This window comes from Topomyia yanbarensis, chromosome 3 (genome assembly GCF_030247195.1).
Source record: "Topomyia yanbarensis strain Yona2022 chromosome 3, ASM3024719v1, whole genome shotgun sequence".
Taxonomy (NCBI): Eukaryota; Metazoa; Arthropoda; class Insecta; order Diptera; family Culicidae; genus Topomyia; species Topomyia yanbarensis.
Genome location: NC_080672.1, coordinates 1,660,113 through 1,679,642, shown reverse-complemented (window position 1 = coordinate 1,679,642; position 19,530 = coordinate 1,660,113).

The window sequence follows — 19,530 nt, the reverse complement described above, 5'->3', positions numbered from 1 at the left end:
ACGGATTTAGGAAGGTGTTAGCTCAATTGACTTTCCGATGACCCATTTCGTGTACAGTGCCAGACATGTTCCGAGGTCATCGTTCCATCAACTAGCCCCGCCTTACTGTAATGTTTGTATCAATTGGATTGTAACATTACAGTAAAACTTTCGATTCCATTTAAGCAGGAAATCGACGCGTATTTAGTATATTGGTTCAATTTGTATATATAACATAACACATGTGTGTGTGTGTGCGTGTGTGTTAACCATCCTATCTCCCACTAGCTGGTAGTGATTTACAGAAAAAAGATGTTTGCATGTATTTAAACATTCATGCAAATAACTTGGTTCACGGATTTAGGAAGGTGTTAGCTCAATTGACTTTCCGATGACCCATTTCGTGTACAGTGCCAGACATGTTCCGAGGTCATCGTTCCATCAACTAGCCCCGCCTTACTGTAATGTTTGTATCAATTGGATTGTAACATTACAGTAAGACTTTCGATTCCATTTAAGCAGGAAATCGACGCGTATTTAGTATATTGGTTCAATTTGTATATATAACATAACACATGTGTGTGTGTGTGTGCGTGTGTGTTAACCATCCTATCTCCCACTAGCTGGTAGTGATTTACAGAAAAAAGATGTTTGCATGTATTTAAACATTCATGCAAATAACTTGGTTCACGGATTTAGGAAGGTGTTAGCTCAATTGACTTTCCGATGACCCATTTCGTGTACAGTGCCAGACATGTTCCGAGGTCATCGTTCCATCAACTAGCCCCGCCTTACTGTAATGTTTGTATCAATTGGATTGTAACATTACAGTAAGACTTTCGATTCCATTTAAGCAGGAAATCGACGCGTATTTAGTATATTGGTTCAATTTGTATATATAACATAACACATGTGTACTAAAAAACTTACCATTTTTGTAGTTTTCTACCTTCATTTCTATCTCCCATTTATGTCTCCTTTGACTCTCATCCACATGTCTTGAATTCCTGCTTATTTAAGAAAGAAAAGGGGAAATAATAAAAAAGAACCGATTGACTCCGTGTTTTCCTCAGCACTTTTGTTTCTCTTAGTCTGGTGTCACTGCCTGTTGAACTTGTGTAAGTTGTTCCATTGGAGATCTCCAAGGGGCTGTAATTGGAGGAAGATCTGACTTCTATCCAGAAATATCAGTTTTTCACATTAATAGATTATATATGTGCACTACAAAACAATCCCGTGTATAATGCAACCATTTTTTTGAACATTTATATGTACATATACACACATATACACATACACACACACAGGGCCGTCGAGAGCCGATCCGGGCCCTGGAACTTCGAATACTGACGGGCCCTACTTTAGATAACTTCTTATTTGAATATCGATTAGTACAATTGTACAATTTCAAACTTTTAAATAAAACCATTTTTTATGCAAATCGATTATTTGATACGGCTTAATGCGTTAGCTTAACGGAACCTTGAGTATTTTATGAATTTAAAAATTAGCAAATTAGTTTGCTGCTGTTGTGCTATCGTATGAAAAACGCAAATTTTCTTTCCTTTTAAGAAACTGAAGCTCTTAAGATATTCTTTTTCAGTCCCTAGATATATCGTCAAAACTTTTTCTGATTATTTGGCTTAAATTTCCGATAAGGGGGTCTGATACTGCAAAATTTTAAAAAAATTAAAACATTAGGCATTGAAAATGTCTTATTGCACTATCTGGGGCGGGATGTCATTCTAAAATCTAAAATCAAACGATGTCACGTTTTTGCGTCACTATTTTGAACGGTAATAATTTTGTCATTCATGGACGGATTTACGTCTGATTATCACCAAGCAATTCGGAATTAACTGAAATTATGTTATATTGCTATAGTGTTTTTGTATTTCAAGAGCACACTATTGAAAAACAAGCAAAAATGCATAGATCTCGGAGAACGTGAAAACTCCCATACATCAGTCAATCCATCCCCGCAGAGCCGTCAATAGGGAGCACCTTAGTGACTCAAATGAATACGAAAAGTTATAAATAAATGTGCCGCGTGCCTGTTTGAATTAGTTGTTGCTCTTTTGCCAGACAAGTAACATCGTGCCTATAGCGTCTCGTACGACAGATTTGAGCACCCAGTACACTACGCTTCTATGAATGACGTCATTCTCGACTATTTAAAGAATATCATTCCTCGGGCGAGTTCATTCTCCTGTCGAACGTCGGGCCGTAAAGAACAGCAGTACCAGTTAGGCATGTTGACAATGCGCTGCGATGAGTGCTGCATTTGATCACTACTACCGCTGGGGGTGGAGACGACGGCAGGTCTAGGCATCCAGCGGCCAAGCGCTCGTGTTGTCTCCTTTCCATGGCTCTGATTGATTTTGCCGATAACGTCATCCTCGGATATATAACTTTCAGCATTTTTCGGACGAGCTCATTCTCTGGTCGAACGTCGGAGCGGAGACGCTAGCAGTAGCCGACAGATATATTTAAATTGTGCAGTGCGCTGTGTACTGCTTTGCACACCACAACTTGAGAGTTACGTCACTCAGTGCTAGTTGAGAGCATGCCGTTGCGATGAATCTAGTACCGCGTTGATTTTTGCGACACTACACCCAAAACTCGGCCGTGATACCTTTACGGTAATAAGAAAAAAATGTTCTAATAGCAAGACGTTTCATGCTAAAACGGTCCCAACAAAAAATTCCCCAAACGGCAATAACAACATATTCAAATCTTCTCTGCGTCGCACTCATGTTTCATCAATTCTTATTCAATAAATATTAACGCGTCTGATTGTCTGGAAGTGTGTAGCACGTCGCTTGTCATTGTATTGCGCTTCAAGCGGAGTAAACACAATGGGGATAAAGACGAGGTTCGATTTTTCTACACGACACATTCCGTATTTGAAGATCGGCTCACACTCGGCTAGCTTCAAAGCACAGTCAAAAAAAGTGGTGGGGTACTTCTGCCGGTGTTAAATTGAAATTTCTTTTCTATCACGGACGTTAACAGCAAGATAGCGACTGCACAAAACATGAAAAGTCCTCCCCGTCATTTACGGGAAGCAAGACCTATGGTTTGGATCCACGTGTCCGAACCGAGGGTCCGGAGCCAGACACTTGTCTGGATCTAAGCACCAAGTCTGGCCCTGGTTCAGGTCCGGACTTGGAAAGGGGAAATGGGGATGGGCTAGATCCAGGTACTGGTCAGGATAAGGTTACTGGTCCAGATCCGGGAACTGGTCCGGATTCGGGAGGTCCGGATTTGGGAACTGGTCTGGATCCGAGAACTGGTCCGGATCTGGCAACTAGGCCGGATCCGGAAAGCGCCTAAACTATTCATTCCACTATCCAAACTAACCAATAAAAAATCCTTTATTATGGCTGGTTTCCGCTAATATTGGAGCAGATTTCAGCCTGAATTCGGTCAGAGATCCGCCAGGATTCCGGTTGGTTTGCCTTAACGGACACATACTGAAAAAGCAACCGCGAAATTCGTCATTCCACCGTTTACTACCTTTGCGGGAATATGAGTTTAATACCGCAATGCGCAATTGCGTGGTCTGTTACCGAAAACACAATAGAATCTGACCCAAAAGTAATAGAAACATACCCGTCGGATTTTGGATGTAGAGTTCATAAACTGACAAAAAATAAATGGACGGTTCTCAAATTTGGAAAGCCGATTGTTTTGAGCTTCGTGCAACACCTTGAAGCTCGGTGTATTTACACAGGCACACTCTCGCTCATTTCGATTTATTTAGGTACTCGTTCCGCATAAAAGATTAAAATTTGTACGTATCGAAAATGTTGAGCCCTAGTTAACTCGACTCATATTGTATGTCCATCTTACCCATGCTAGATATCCTTCTGTCCAATCCCAGTTTTGAAATGACGATTTTGTTCCCTTGTTTCCACCATTTGTAACACATTTCTATTTGAAGATTTATCAGTATTATTTGTTATTATATTGAAGGAATATGATCTCAAATCACGGGTTACGTACAACTTACGAGCAATGAATCAATAGATGTATCGAATTTGCCTTTTAACCTTAAGGTGTTCGCCTTAGACACACATCCTCTATGGAAAACGTAAGATCCGGATACGCAATTGCATTACTGCAGGGCAGTTACATATCAAATGATATGGAGTTCCATAATTAGAATCACAAAGATCGCACGAATCATACCTAGCACGCTGAATAGTAGCCATGTGATAATTGCGTTTGCTATGTCCAATCAGTGCTCTAGCTAACATACTACCATTTTGCTTGGAAAAATGCAACAAATTCTTTGACATTTTCGGCCTCCCACCCGGCCGAAAAGTTTTTGTTAGAACGCAAGTTTGCAAGCTACGTCAATGGTTGGCATGCGCGGACGCAGCCCAAGAGCGAATCTTGTGCTTTGTCCAACTTATCGTTAGTGGTAAAATTGATTCTGAACCAACGAAGTCAGTGACAGCGCCTGCTCTAGCCAATTTGTCCGCCAATTCATTTCCAGTACTACCGGAATGAGTGGGAACCAATAAAAGGTAGATAGCATTTGAAATGCTGAATTCTTTAATTTGAGTTCGACATGCGATTACTAATTTCGATCTCGAACCTGTCAATCTAATTGAATTCAAGGTAGCCTGACTGTCCGACCAAAAATAACTTCTTTTACCATCAAATCACTGTTGAAATGCTGATTTGTGTACCACACAGAATCGCGAAGATTTTCACTTGAAATACGGTTCAGTATCCTTCAAGCAAAAGAGATTAGACTAATCTTGATTCATAACTGTAGATACCAGCACCGGCTCGGCCCTCCAATAAAAACTCGTTAGTGTAACAATCTTCGATCTTCAAATAATCTATTAGCCATTTATCGCGAGAAGGATCTCTCACATTGAAGATTTTATAAGGAAAACTACATATAAGTGTAAGGTCACTGGAAGCAAGTATATACTCATCCCAAGTTACTATTTGGGGCCACAATCTTGTGTGGTTAGCAGGGCCGTCGAGAGCCGCGCCGGGCCCCGGGGTTTGAAGTACTGACGGGCCCTACCATATATGACTTCTTATTTCAATATCGATTAGAGAAACTATACGGATGCAACCGTTTCAATTGAACTATTTGTTATGAAAATTGTTTATTTGACACGATTCAACGCGTTAGCTTAACAGAGTCGTCAGTATTTTAAACATGTAATAGATAGAAAAAATAAAAATTAATAAAAGAATATTTGTGTCTGGCCATTAGAATGACTTGCGTCCGATTTACCATTCCAATTGGAAACCTTTTTTGTGGCATTGCCATACAGTCCATATCGGCATTGTTCATGCTCCCTTGACGCACAATAATGCTGCCCAGAATCAGAGCTTAGAAAAATTGACATCCCTTCGTGAGCTTGAAAGAGAAACAAAATTCAATTCATGCCCGCCGCGATGAATCGAATGTTTGGTTTGTTTCCCTCGTCCTTTGCTTTTCGGTACAACGCATTCATGTTCGCATATGTTCGGTTTCAGGAGCAAACTGAATCTTGTTTCTATGCTAGCTCGTCGCTGTTGTGCTATCTTATGACAAGCGCCATTTAGCAGATTTCGAGAAAAACGATTTTTAAAGTTTGAGATTGAATATCTTGAAACTTAGAAATTACACAAACAATTCAAAGAAGGCAATTGATGCTTCTATCTATTCTGTATTAATCTCTCAAATATTACGAAGATCGGTTGACTATGTTGCGAGTTTTCACTATAAATGTGAACAAAAGTCACACTTACACGTGCCATAGGCGTGTATTGATGACAAAATTTGTAGGGTGTCATAATCGTGCATGGAAAATTTTCCATAGAAAAAAATCAGCAATTATTAACTTTTATTCATATCTTTGGCTTCATTTGGTCTATGAACAATCGATGAGATGCATTTTGAAGGAAATGAGTGAGGGAATTTAGAAAAAATAGTTATTTTTGGTTACAGTGTTGCCAAATATGCTACATTTCCAGTTTAAAACTTAACTTGCATTTTTCTCACAATTCGTGCATTTTTGTTTTGAAAATGAGTATGCCATTGTGTTTCTCAGATAGTTTTACATATAAAAACATCTTTTACATCAAGATAATTTGAGCCAATCCCTAGACACAGTCAATTGAAGTAAAAAATGAAAAATTTCTCAGCACGTTTCTCGCTATATCTCAGTAACCAAGCAGGTTGTCAAAATTCTGTAAACGCCACTTTGCACAGTGGCTCAAAACAGCGTTTTGAGGTACTTAATTCACTGGAGTCAAAACTGTCCATATTAGTGATTTCATATATCCTACTATGTTTGTGTGTGTAAAAAACGCCATCTTTTGGTGATATTATCTTTTTAAAAAAATGATCATAGTAGGCTATAGAAAATCTAACTTTTGAACCGAAAGAGATAGCGCTTAGCTGTCTTCGACAAAGTTGTAGAGGAGAGTATTTTTATAAATTTTGCAGAAGACATGTTGTCTCTGTCACTCATAGTAATCGAGTTATGAGAAGTTCTCTAGGGTGAACTCCTTCATTTCCTATTTTTACTCATAACTTTTTTATTTCTAATTTTTCGCATTAACAATGTTCTAAGGTATTTTTTATCATCATAAAACACACAACTTTTCAGAAGAGACCAGATAGCTGTGAATGCTGTGTAAAGACTTATAACTGATTTTGATTTAATTTTGGCCTTTTTTTGAACCCGTGTGACTTCACTATCGGCAAAAATTGTAATTATTCTATCAATTATTCTAATAGGACTAGGTTTCACCTACAAAACAAAGGTAAAATTGTTTGTCCATAAGCACCCGTTCAAAAGTTATACACTTTATGTCTGGCCTTCCTTTATGTCTGGCCTTCCTGAAGTCGCGTGCATGGCTCACTGAACGAGTAGGCGCTGGTGTTCAAAGACGCTTTCGCTTGATTTCCTGAGTGACGCGTACTCTGTGTACTAGTGCGTCTACCGGAAGGTTAACACTGATATTGAATGATTTTCCAATGGGTGCATTAACCGGCTGGATATTTTCAAATATTTCAGACTGTGGTGAAGGCAGCAATTTTATGCATACTCTTTTTTGCCCTGAAGCTAACTTTCATACGATAATCTGGACTGAGATGAAATTGTATGTCACCCATTGGAAATCGGTTTTGGAATCAGTTGTTACATTTGCGCTGACATTCAGAGAGAAAACATTCCGAATGCGATGACTGGGATCCAACAGCGAAATCTGCTGTTAAAAGACTGAGACAGAGAGTTGTGAGAGAAAGAATTTCAACTTTTGGTGGAAACTAATGGGTAGAATAAGTATCTAGTTAAATTCCCATATTTTCTGCATCAAATGTGTACACTGCAACCTCCATTTACGAACCAAGCCAAGGGTTCGAAAATTAAATTAGTTCGTTTTTTGGGATTTAGATCGTAAAAAAAGTTCTCTTCACATTCTTATTAAAATTCGTTGGTTGAGCAATATTATCGATAACCCTAACAATATTGGTATTTCCGGAACGGGCTTGACAAGTACATGATGAAAATGGATATTTGTTACCTTTTTGAAATCCAGGATGGAGACTTCCGATTGAACAATAATCTCGATAACCCTAACAATTTGGGAATTTTTGAAAAGGGCTTGACGAGTAGATGATAGAAACGGTAGCTTGGAGCTATTTCGAACAATATCTGTATAAACTATGAGGGTATTTTTAAGCGGGTTTGATGAGTAGATGAGCGATGCCGTTTTGAAGGCCAATATAGCGTCTTCTGGTTGAGAAAAGTTTTCTATAATCATATCATTCGCATCACAAATCACTATACCTATATCGATTATATGATTATCTTATTTCGAAAACGTCAATATTTTAAGTTATAATGATGTCTTAACTGGAATTCGCCATCTTGATTTTCAAAATACATTGATTTTCGTCATCTACTCATCAATCCTATTCCGAGAATATCCAACTTTTATTAGTGACAGTTAGCTAGGAATATGATAAATTGTATACCACTTCATACTGCACACTTTGAAAAACACTTGCGATAAATGAAACCAGAATGGTTCAATTGCACTGTTAAATGAATCTGATTGGGTTACGTTCACCTACTTCAGAAAACCATTGGAACGTATTTGATTGTAATATATTTGCAGTGTCAACAGAAACAATAAACTTCAACAATTAAATTAAAATAAATTTAATTCGGTTAAAAATGCGGGCCCCCAAAACAGGCCCGGGCCCCAGGGTAGTTGCCCCCCCTGACCCCCCCTCTCGTCGGGCCTGCACACACACACAAACCAAAAAATAATGAAATTTAAACGACATGTAAATTAATACGAATGTAAACATACATAGATGTATACATAAAAAATATACACATACATATACAAATACCTACATACATATACGCATTGTAATACATGTATACATACATACACACATATACACAATTACATACATATACTCGACTTGAAGGAGGACCCCACGATTAACAGCTCAATTATACAAGAGATTTTTACCACATCACTGGGTGAAAAGCCAGAAGTTAAAGCCTTAAGCCCTTAGACAGTGATTATGTGTATAGACCAGGATGATATCAGGACTGTGAACGGGCTGAAAGGTGCACTGAAGCTGCATTTTAACCTGGGCGAGTTGCACATGACGATCCGGTTAACTAAGGAGACACGGTACCGTACCGAAATGGTAGGGTATAAACAATAGAGTTCTATGCAAGTCATTTCACACACACACACACACACACACACACACACACACTAATTGTAGGTTTGTTTTCCTCCGGCTGTGATATCTAAAACTGTCAGCCAATTTAAAGCATAAGTATAAGCATAAGAGATCGCCCGTGGTTGCTACTCCGTGATTGACCAGGACCAATTTAGATTGCAAAATGTTCATTGGAACAACATGCTAGGGAATAACATGATGAATCACATTGTGCAATCGATATTAATCCCTGCATGCTAATCAATACCGACACCGGCCACGTCCGTATGCAGATCTTCCGGGGAAGGAAGGAATGTTAGTCCGATACATGTTGCTACCAGAGACCGAGGAATCCTCTGCATCTCCACATGTATCACGGGAAGGGAAGATTTGTTAGTAAGTGTGCTAATAGCGTTATCATGCAATAATTGCTCTGGTCAGCCGGCTGCCGAGAATTTGGGGAATTTATCATTTGTTGTATTAGTACGGTAGGCCGAATAAGCAACTTGAACTCCTGATAGCCGACTATGAGGAGCCTTGGATATTTTAATAAATCGGCTTCATCCCCTTTTTTATCACGCGACGAATTTTTGGTGGTTTCTGCTGTATCGGTGCTAACTTTACCCGCCGATCGTTTGAAATAAATTCGAAATCATATGCAACAGGTATTTGTGTGTGAGTTACTTTATTGTAGTATTCTTATAGATAGTTGGAATTGCACATGTATAATGGTTTCGTAGCAAAAGTGACTTTTACTAATATTGAACTTCAAAAACGTAGTATGAAAAACTGTGTTATTTCTAAGACAATAGTTCAATAAAATACCGATTCTAAGTAAATAATACAATGTCGATTCGGAACAATCAATTCCGCGCGCGATTGATTTAACTACTGTATACTTAATCTCTATTGATCTTTTAGCTTTCATAAAGTTTTATTTCGCGCACCTCGGCTTGGCAACAAAGTCAACTAGCACACATGATACCAAACACCACACTGTCCCGAAAACGACAAGTTCACATTCCGGTAATGATCCATTTCGATTCGTTACACACAGGCTAGCGAAGCGCCAAAAACAGCAGACAAAAATACCGTCAAAGCGCACCAAACTCCCTCCGGCCGCAAGTCCGCAAAGAGCATATATAGAAGATCATATCCGCAGAAACCATTCCAACGAAAATACATAAGGCAACACAAGTAGTCATGCGTTCTGTACTCAATTAACGCAGATAATCGATTAATCACTAGAATACTCGAAAATCAATAATCGTTTATTAGCCTTGGGCAAATCGAGGAAATCGACTAGCTGACATCCGTTAACTGACACGAAACCCCACAAGGGGGCTGCCACACCAACCTCGCGAACATCGCGGAACCCAGCGGGCAGACGTCTCCGAAATTACCAAGCGACTGTCTGGAATTCCCCCCCAAAGCGAACTCCGACAGCACGCCTATCGGCCGTTCACAAAAACACGCGAGATATTTAGGCATGGGAACACTCAAAACACTCTCCCATACTCACTCGTTTATTTACACTCGTTCAATCACCATGGCACGTTCGTTGCCGTCACATTTCTACTTTTGTCACATACACAGTACCTGTAAGAAAATTAAAAACGCACACAGACATGGACCGAGCTCACCCGAGTAGTTCTGCCGTACGCCTCGCTCGCTTTTACATGCCAATCGGTTACAAATCGCCATCGGAACTTACTAACACTGTATTCTCTGTACAACACAACTTTTGTAAGGCTTCGTCATCGAATAACCGAAAATTTTGAGGAGAACACATTTTTCACTTAAATAGCTACGTACGAATGCATTATTCCATCATTGAATGATTATTACTGCTCGCACATTTTATTTTTTGCATACGTACACTACCATTATATTTGAGGAACTAATTGAACAAATTGAAGGTGCGACGACTGACCGCATACACAAAACACGTCCTTTCACTAGCGCTACCACCAAGCAACTCCCCCGCAACCATCTCATATAGGTCAAGTCAAACTTTCCAATAATGTTGCAGTACATCTCAAAAGACCATGATCTTCACTAGCATACTACAACAGTCAAAAAAACTAACACAAATGCGACCGAGTTGCTAGCGGAAGAGTAAACAAAGAGTCTGCCAAACGCACCCAGGTCCACCTCAATCAATGTGGCATATACAGGAGTGGCTGAACACACGGCCTGCAAATGTTGGCAACCAAAAATATGTGAACAATCCAGAAGCACAACGGGTCGACGTCACAGTGCTCACACAACTCAATGGGAGCGGAACGAACGGTATGACGAAAGCAAGCCGATCCATTCTGAGATCACTCACACCGCTCATGTACAGTTCATCCCACGAATACCAAAAAGCCATCTTGGCCACACCTGAATATATCACATTGCTCCTCAATAAGTTTACCCGACTCAGTCAATAATAAACTCACCCATTCAGTTTTTTGACGTCTAGGACACCGACACAGTTGCAATGGTTATGGACACGCATGCATGCAACATAGGAGTGCGCGTTATTTGGCGTTTCTTCACAAATTCCGCCCGGTTAAAGCCAAATTCACCCCCACCCCCTCCGACCCGACCCAGCGACGGCCCAGCACGGCGCACGGACACCCATACTCCCCGACACACTTCAAATGCGAGCACTCACACCTGTCCGGCACGATGCCGTACTGGAGAAGTGTGAATGCTCGCATCCAGCCCGCATGAAAGAATACCGGTGCCCGCGCACGGCACCGAAACGCCACTGAAACGGATCGGATAAGTATAAATATTGCTTTAATCTCAATCTCGCATTAATATTGCATACTTCATTTGTCCTTCACACATTTCTGGAACCAAACATACCTACGTTCTCGTGTTTTCTAGTGGAATGAAAAATAAACACAGCCATGAGAACGCACTCACGCAAGCGAATAGAAAAAATTGTACATATACACATATATGTCGGAACGAACTCACTCTTTTCATGTGTTGAATGTTGCCTTTCTTCCAACTCCTGTTCCAGTTTCATCCATGGAGTGGTATGTGTGCTCTGCGTGTAGCTGGTCGCTAATAAAACCTTCCGATACGATTAATTTTATTCGAATGTTGTATGTAAAAACACACCCGATCATTTTATTTTAAATGGTGCACTCCTGTTGATTACAAGAACCAGAAGTGATACCGATCCACTACGAAACACACTGTACACACGCACGACACCAAAGCAGCAAATTCAGCTTGACACACACTACCAATCCCGACGGTCAAACGTGAACTTTTGCTGCATTGCAATGATGTGACACCAAAACAGACAAAAGCGAGAGACGCGGCAGACCGACGTAACTGAATTCACCGGAACCAGCTTCTGAAAAACGGCACTTTCCCCAACTGTGGGACCGAGCAGAAGCCGAACTCAATTCGTCACACGCGTCCCGGACACGGTTTAACCACCTGAAGAGAAAACGGACGCCGGAAACACGTAAAAGAAACAGAAAAACGAGAAATAATCGCGGAGTCGAAAATTGCAACTTATCTCGAACAGTGTTACCAGAAAACTCCTCAGTTAGTTTGGTATTTTTAATATGTTGCAAAACAACAATATACACAAAAGTTTCAAAGGAGCTACTTTTATGTAAGCTTCCACTTTTTCCAATAGCATTACAACCAATTAGAAATAGTCGGATTCGATAGAACTATTTCAAGTAGCTTACTAGAATGTTATAGTTACTATCTTAGTTTATAGCTTGGCTTAAAATTATATGTGTGTGTAGAATTATTCACAACCGCTCATCACCGGCCAAAACGCCCCACCCATTGTTGTGGGGCATACTCACCGATTACTGTGAGGCATACCGTCCAGGATGTTTTTAATAAAAAATGAAACGGGTACTAATTTCTAACTAATATAACAATAAATTAGAGTAGTTAGTGAGAAAATCATAGCGTCAAATGGTGAAATATAGCTATTTTTGTTTAAGGGGGGCGTATTAGACCTGTTTACCCTATCAGGAATGGAGAAATGCAAAATAATTCAAACTAAGGTAATCTGATATGATTTCGATATTAAATTTGCAAAAGAGTAAATAAGATTTGTAAACAAACTTATTTTGATGATTTCCCTTAATTTACTATAATTTCAAAGCAGAAAACAATTGAAATTAATTCTACCAAGGGTCAAAATTTACATTAACGCATATTTTTCATGAAATTCCACTCTGCAACGGACTAATGAGCGAAACAAATTTGTTTACAAAAAACTCTTTCGCCCTTTTTGACGAATTAATATTGATTTATCACATAAATAACTAAGAAACTTCCATGTTTTCCCCATAAAATGCAAAGAGTGCATTCCATACTTAATCGAATGGAGAGCATCCTTGGAACACTAATAATGTGGGCATGGTTGTTGATGGGTAAATATAAAACCATCAGATTTGTGGGGAGAATGTATGCAGCACAGTCTCTTTTATGATCACCCTCACCACTACTGCCATAATAATTAGCATAGAAGCGATGCATAGCTGTCATCATCTAAAGAATACTACAGTGATATGCGCACTACAATGCTTAGCGCGAGCATCTTTGCTGCAATATAAATTTGTGTGTACCACAGCAATCATTACATTTAAATAAAGTATTATCATTTCATCGCTAAACATCAATTGTTTGAGTGTAGATCAATATGGAATGCTGTTGTCGCCGAAAAAGGATTCTTGGTTCTGTGCATTCCGATCAACGGATGAATAGAATACACAACGTAGGACCTAGCCGCCAGATTAAACACTATTTCTCTTGTTAATCATTCGACAAACCGGTGTCAATAACCGCGTTTCCAGCATTCATTAAGTTTTTCATTTGCGTTTCTAACGTTGCGGAAAAAATCGGGCGATCCGACATTCAAAAAGTTCTTATAGGACCTTTTTGATGTGTACACCTATACATATTTGATATGAAGCATATTACCTTATTGTATAAATCTTGAATTTAACGAAAACTACGAGTAACGCATAGTAACGTTAGGCACAAAATTTAATAAAACTGACACTTCGATCAGGACATTGGACTGGACAACACGTATATTTTTAACAGTGACTTAAAAGAAAACCCTAATACGATATAATTGGCGACGAGGTGAAATAGTGAAGTTTTTTTTAGACGGACAAACGGAAAATTTTCTCCGCCCGACGGATTTTTTTCCAAGGAAAAAATAGAAGGTAAAATATTGCCGAGACGGCATCCAGTAGCTGCACAGCGTGAAGCCGAAGACGCCATTGGACAAAAGGCAGCGTCAGCAGACAACGTAAGCAGCATACGGGACGCATACCGTGCGAGACGCCATCGTGAAATTTTGTTCGACGGTGGCAGTGTGCTGCGGTGAACCAAGACGATAGAAAAGTTGGAAGGACCGGATTGCCAAAGGGAAAAAGAGGAAGCAAAGGAAAAAAGTAAAGGAAAAGGAAAAAAAGAGGAAGCGAAGGAAAAAAGTGAAGGAAAAGGAAAAGAGGAGTATAAAATTATAAAAAAATTAAAGCTACAACTGTCGACTATTGGGCAAAGGCCTCAATCATCAAAGGGTAAGTCAATTTAAGCTTTTTTTTAGTTCGCGCGCCTGCAATAGCAGCCAGAGTTAAAAATAATCGAAGCTCTTTTTTGACGGCTGAAAATGAACCTGTTGCGACTCGCGGTGAATAGAAAAAATATTCATTCAACTATCCATCTTATTCATTCAGTTGAATATCGTTCAATATATTCATTACACTAATTAACTAGGAAAATGTTTTCAAATGCCGATAAAGTATATGAAACAACAATAATCATCGCTTACATTGTGCCAGGGCCTACTTTGAAGCGTTTGATTCGTTGCTGAACGGTCGCTTCGTGTAATAATCGGAGACGAATGAAAATATGCATGGATGAATGGGTGGTTTGTTCGTTTGACGTTGTCAGCTGCGTCACTGAATATTGAAAATGAATGCGCCTGAATATGATCAATTTTCATTCAATGAATTTGAATATTTTTAACTCTGATAGCAGCTGATTAGTTTCTTTTGTTTTTTATTCTCTTTTGTTTTTTATTCTCTTTTGTTTTCTGTCTCTTTTGTTTAAAATTAATTAAAATTAAAAGAATTGTTAAACAATGGCTCAGAATAATGGGCACATGGCCTCAAGCATCGAGCCGTATCGGAAAGGCACTTCCTTTTCGGACTGGGCCGATCGTTTGGAATTCACGTTTTTGGCTAATGAGGTTTCCGAAGTTCAACGGAAATCCCATTTTATGAATTTATGTGGGCCATATGTTTATTCACAGTTAAAATTAGTTTTTCAAAATGGAACGTTAACAACAGTGGGATACACAGAGATGATAAACAAGTTAAAACAAAGGTTCGATAGAACTGAGCCCGATTTGGTACAGCGGTACCGATTCAGTCATCGAGTACAGCAACCCGATGAATCCGCAGAAGATTTTGTTTTGGCAGTGAAACTGCAAGCAGAATTCTGCGGATTCGGGGCATTTAAAGAAATTGCTATTCAGGATAGGGTTCTCGCTGGGTTGAGGGACGAAGCTCTCAAGCAGAGGTTACTTAACGAAGAAAATCTTACTTTGGAATCCATGGATAAATTCATAACAACTTGGAACATTGCTAAGAGCAATGCCAAAACATTAAATAGTGAGCTTCAGATTCCTCCGGGGTCGCAGTTACACCATTTGCTTAGTGTTTATAGCAAGGCACAAAGCCTGAACACTAATGCAACTCCTGAAAAACAAAGTTTTGTTAAAAGGCCGGTGAGAGAGCGGTTAGGGTTCCAACCGTATACTAAACATAACACACAATCACACAATAACATGAGACATTATCAAGATTACAATCAAAGAACACGAAAACCGGGAGAAAATAGTAACAATTATCACAACAAAAATAGACGCAGGCCCGATTATTCGCAGATAATTTGTGATTTTTGTGGGGTCAAAGGACACATGAAAAAGAAATGTTTTAGATTAAAGAACATGAAACGGGATGCGGTGAAATTTGTAGATACTGCTAAGCCAGGTACAAGCGCGGAGAAGCAACTAAGCACCCTAATGGATAGGATGACGACAAAGCTAAACGACGATGACAGCGATGATGCTTGGAATTCAGGTGAATTGCAGTGCATGTGTGTGACGTCACTTAATAAAATAAGCGAACCGTGCTTGATCAATGTCTCTATAGATAATTGTCTAGTAAAAATGGAGGTCGATAGCGGCTCAACGGTGTCAGTCATGGGTAAAAATCAATATTTTTATTTATACAAAAAACCCTTAAGCAAATGCAACAAACAATTGTTGGTGGTTAATGGGTCCAAACTCAAAATTGAGGGAGAGACTAATGTTTTGGTATCACTAAATGGTCGGGAAACTAAATTGAATCTGCTTATTTTGGATACTGATTTTAAATTTATGCCTTTACTGGGCAGAAACTGGCTGGATATTTACTTTCCTCAATGGAGGCAAATTTTTTCAAATAATTTGATAATTAATGAGAATGTAAACAATGTGAACACGCCAAATGGTGAAAATTTAGTGGAGGAAATTAAAAATGAGTATGCCACAGTATTTATAAAAGATTTTACAACGCCTATCAAAGGATTTGAGGCAGATTTAGTTTAAAAAAATGAAGCTCCAATTTTCAAAAAAGCATATGATGTACCTTTTAGATTGAGGGATAAAGTTTTATTATATTTAAACAAATTAGAAAAAGAGAATGTAATAACTCCGGTAAAGACCAGTGAGTGGGCTTCACCGGTCATTGTAGTAATAAAAAAAGATGACCAAATCAGACTGGTTATTGACTGCAAGGTATCTATAAACAAAGTTTTAATACCTAACACTTATCCTTTGCCGGTGGCTTCCGATTTGTTTGCTAAATTGGCAGATTGCAAGATTTTTTGTTCTTTGGATCTTCAAGGAACATACACTCAAGTTGCCTTAACTGAACGATCTAAGAAATTTATGGTTATCAATACAATCAAAGGTTTGTTTACATATAACCGTTTGCCACAGGGAGCATCTTCTAGTGCTTCGATTTTCCAACATATTATGGGGCAAATACTAGAGGGAATTGAAGGAGTGATTGTTTATCTTGACGATGTTCTGATTGCAGGTAAAGATCTGGAGGATTGTCGTAGGAAATTAATTTTAGTTTTGGAGAGACTTGCTAATGCCAACATTAAGGTAAATTTAGAGAAATGCAATTTTTTTGTTACTGAATTGAATTATTTGGGACACATTATTGGAGAAAAAGGTTTATTGCCTAGCCCAGACAAAATATCTACAATACAAAGGGCAAAGGTTTCTAAGAATGTGAATGAACTGAAATCCTATTTAGGTTTGATTAACTATTATAACAGATTTGTGCCAAATATGTCTTCCAAATTGTATTATTTGTACAGTTTGTTGAAAAAAAATGTTCAATTTAAATGGGACGACAATTGTCAAAAGGCATTTAACGATAGTAAAAAAGCATTGGTTTCTGCCAATATTTTGGAATTTTATGATTCAAAGAAGGAAATTATAGTAGTAACAGATGCCTCAGGCTATGGCTTGGGAGGTGTGATAGCTCATGTGATTGATGGTTTAGAGAAACCGATTTGTTTTACATCTTTTACGTTAAATGACGCACAAAAGAGATACCCACTTCTTCATTTAGAGGCTTTGGCTTTAGTTTGCACAATTAAGAAATTTCATAAATATTTATATGGACAAAGGTTCATAGCCTATACTGACCACAAGCCATTGATAGGAATTTTCGGGAAAGAGGGCAAAAATTCAATATTCGTTACAAGGCTCCAAAGGTACATACTAGAACTTTCCATTTACGACTTTGAAATCCGGTACAGGCCTTCTGCAAAAATGGGTAATGCGGATTTTTGTTCGCGATTTCCATTGGAGCAGCAAGTTCCCTGTGAATTGGACCAAAATTTTGTAAGGAGCATTAACTTTAGTAATGATTTCCCAATAGATTTTGTCATGATTGCCAAAGAGACAAATGACGACCTGTTTTTACAACAAATAAAAACATTCTTGCGTGATGGTTGGCCTAAAAAGTTAGACAAACGCTTTATGGACGTTTTTGCCAATCAGAATGAGTTCGAAATTATAGATGGATGCTTATTGTATCAGGACAGGGTGGTCATTCCACTACAAATGCAAAGCGGGATATTTAAGCTTTTGCACGCCAACCATGCAGGTATAGTTAAGATGAAACAATTGGCAAGAAGACAAGTCTACTGGTTTGGGATAAACAAGGATATTGAACAGTATGTTGCTACTTGTGAGGTATGCGGTAGCATGGTAGTAGTGCCAAAAACAAAGATTTTGTCTCATTGGACACCTACTACAAGACCCTTTAGCCGAATTCATATTGATTTCTTCTATTTTTCACACCACACTTTTCTATTGATAGTAGATTCATACTCAAAGTGGTTGGAGGTAGAATGGATGAAGAAGGGCACGGATTGTGCGAAAGTATTGAAGAAATTAGTAGCTTATTTTGCAAGATTCGGTTTACCAGACGTTTTGGTATCAGACGGTGGTCCTCCATTTAATTCTATGTCATTTGTTGCCTTTCTGGAAAAACAGGGGATTAAGGTACTAAAGAGTCCTCCCTATAATCCATCCAGCAATGGGCAAGCTGAACGGTTGGTAAGAACCACCAAAGATGTTTTAAAAAAGTTTTTATTAGAACCAGAATTGGTCGATATAGGATTGGAGGATCAGATTAATTTGTTTTTAATGAACTATAGGAATAATATAGTGACAAGTCACGGGCAATTTCCCAGTGAGAAGGTATTTTGTTATAAGCCAAAGACAATTTTGGATTTGGTAAATCCAAAAAAATCTTATAAAAAACATTTGTTGGTACCAGATACCCCATGTGATGAGAATAACGAAACAGATTCGTTAAACCTTAACAAACAATCAAATGATAGGTTAAATTATTTGATGGAAGGGGACTTGGTATGGTACAAAAACCATAATATAAATTTACCTAACAAATGGGTCAAAGCTACTTTCTTAAAAAGGTTCTCAACTAATACATTCCAGATAATGGTTGGAAGCGCAACCGCGATGGCGCACCGCACACAACTTAAGAGCTGGACACGTCACGAGCTACTTTCGAGGCCTAACGTCCGCATCAAGCCGGGCGCTCGAGAAAATCATCCCACTGAAGAATCAGAAGCTGGATACGGCTCAGAAGACGAACCATTCAGGGGGTTCTCTGAGGTTCGGGCAAAGGCCAGGAAGCTAAAACGTGACGCAGATGAGGCGAACTTGCCGAACGTGAGTCTAAGGCGATCGAAAAGGATTCGAGTACAAAATATGGATACAGATTACATCTATAAGTTGAAAGCCAGGAAGAGAAAACGTGACGCAGATGAGGTGAACTTGCCGAACGTTAGTCTACGGCGATCGAAAAGAATTCGTGTACAAAATATGGATTCAGATTACATTTTTAAAATAAGATTTAAAAAATTCACAAGTCTCAAATGAGATTTCGAAGTTTTGATTATAAAGATATGAACTTTATTGTTTGATTCGTTCGAATTATAGAATTATTGTTAAAGAATAAATAATATTGTAAATAATCTTCTAAAGGGTGGCGACTGATGTGTACACCTATACATATTTGATATGAAGCATATTACCTTATTGTATAAATCTTGAATTTAACGAAAACTACGAGTAACGCATAGTAACGTTAGGCACAAAATTTAATAAAACTGACACTTCGATCAGGACATTGGACTGGACAACACGTATATTTTTAACAGTGACTTAAAAGAAAACCCTAATACGATAT